We start from the raw sequence: 2,500 nt of genomic DNA on the forward strand, positions 1-2,500 counted from the left end.
TAGAAAATTACAACTTTCAGACATATGTTTCTGATAAAACAAAAGTCCAACATATTGCAGAAAATTACGTTTACTTATCAAAGTTATAATTGAGGCAATATGATGTAAACATTTTTTTAAAAAGTGTTAAAATCTAATTAAAAAAAAATATATGGATAATTATTAAAATAAACAACAGTGGATAACATAGATAATACAAAGTCATATAAATAAATGTATACTAAATAGACTTTTATCCACATAGAATACCTATATATATATATATATATATATATATATATATATAAAAAACTATACATATATTAATATATGTACTCATTATTTTTGTAGTTTATATTGCACGTATATATAAATCTTCTAGTATATATATATATATATACATATATATATATATATATATTATTTAGCAGTATATAGATAAACATTTCAACTGCTCAAATTCATACCAATACGACTACATTCAATAATATTATTCTATATACTGTACGAACAGTTACAAAATTATTCCATTATATAAACATATTTATATACATACATACATACATACACACTTGCATATATATATATGTGTGTGTGTGTGTGTGTGTTAAAATAGTTTTTCTACATTCTCTATTCTTACTAAAATATTTATCCTTTCAATTCGCAAAATACATAAAACCGTAAAGAATTCGATTTACAAAATCAATAAACTTAATTCATCATAATTTACAGATTAGAACATAATACTCAGACTCCGGTTTACATGATCTTCGTTTTTTTGTTGTGCTTTATCTTTGTTGCTGCCATTTAAAAAAAAAAACATTTCGGCCATGGCCATCTTCGGTTTCTACAGCTACGTTTTCCACACGCCGTGTAAACTTCGATAAATGTTGAACTCAAAATATTATTTCATCTTATTTCGCGTCCAATGCCTTTTCGATATGTCGTATCAATTACGTCTGTCTTCTGCAATGTCTTCATTTACATTCTCTCGGATAGAAGTCACTTCAGAAGGAAGTTAAAAAAACAAACAAAAACAAAACAAAATAAATAAAAACATGTAACTGATGCCAGCTAACAAAGGGTCAAAAATGGAGAAATAAGAACGAATTTACCTCATGGATAAAATATTGAATGCAGATAGAAATCCAAGTGTCGTTTATAAACTATCCTTACAGACCCTTTAAGATGGTTCAGAGAATACAGCGGCTGACACGTTGCGAACATGGCAGTAACAGAGATGAGGAATATAGTTTAACACATGTAAATGCTCTATCTGACAATGTCGCATATCAGAAAATCGTCAAATCATTTTCGACTCAATACAGGAAAAAAAAACGGATAAATGTTTTCATTTACAGATATACAAAAAGCTGTTTGTGGAATAACTATTTTCTTATAAAGCCGCTAAAAGTCAGCTTTTCCATTTTCATAAAGATTTACAAAGAGAGAAAACGACGAGAAACGAGTAGAAATGTTAAATTATCATAAGAATATATATATATATATATATATATATATATATATATATATATATATATATATGTATGTATGTATGCGTATGTATTATACCTTATATTTTATGTATTAATATATGCATATTGTAAAATATATCATGGTATGTGTTATAAGTATGCATATATATATATATGTATATATATGCATATATATATATGTATATATATATATATATATATATATATATATATATATATATATACAGCAAGTTTTTAATTGCTTGTGTAATTCTCACGTATTACTTATTCAAATATGCTATTTTATAATAAATTATGTTACATTATTATTTTTGGTTATACGAATAAATAAATAAATATGTATATAAATGTATACATTAGAATATTGTATACATTTACACAAACACACACATATAACTCTGTGTGTGTGTGTGTGTGTGTGTGTGTGTGTAATCACCTTCTGATTGGCGCTTTTTGACACCCCGAGTTGATGTCTGGCGTCTTTGTGCAAGGAAATGGCCCTTCCGTAATCTACATTTATGGTTAATCGTTTACAGATGTGGCAGTTGAACTACTCAGTATTTACTGGTCATTTAAGGGGAAACATATTATGCACCTTTGCGTGTCCAGGTTTACAGACCAGTTCACAACGATAGTTCGGTGGTCTGAGTGACAAGACATCCTCATAATATTATTGAGCTTGTCTTATACTCATGTGACTAAACGTTGTTCACCAAGCCAGCTTTAGACAAAAATGTGCCGCAGATTGTAGATATCTGTGCTTGTTGAAACGCCAGGAGGAAATGCTTTCTCAGGGCACGTTTCAATAGTGCATATATATATATATATATATATATATATATATATATATATATATATATATATATATAGTTTAACATTTTATGTACCTTATTAGTATGTGTCTATCTATGCTTCCTTGTTATACATTAGAAATAATAGATTTTCTAATTTAAAAAGGACTGGTATGCACAAAAAGTAGAAAATTCACAAAGGTGTACACATTAAAAAAACTTGCGTATCTATAA

At 27.2% G+C, this 2,500-nt stretch overlaps 1 protein-coding gene across 1 annotated transcript in view; it reads left to right on the forward strand.

Moving 5' to 3' along the window:
• The window catches only part of LOC145248238 (uncharacterized), a 421,957-nt gene that overhangs the window by 418,911 nt on the left and 546 nt on the right, over nucleotides 1–2,500 (forward strand). Inside the window, exon 3 of the mRNA XM_080110118.1 lies at nucleotides 1–2,500. This exon is cut by the window's left edge and continues 4,880 nt beyond it; it is cut by the window's right edge and continues 546 nt beyond it. The gene's annotated coding sequence lies outside the window, so the exon portion shown is untranslated.

Source organism: Euprymna scolopes, chromosome 26 (assembly GCF_053919585.1).
Source record: "Euprymna scolopes isolate OS-2025 chromosome 26, ASM5391958v1, whole genome shotgun sequence".
NCBI lineage: Eukaryota > Metazoa > Mollusca > Cephalopoda > Sepiida > Sepiolidae > Euprymna > Euprymna scolopes.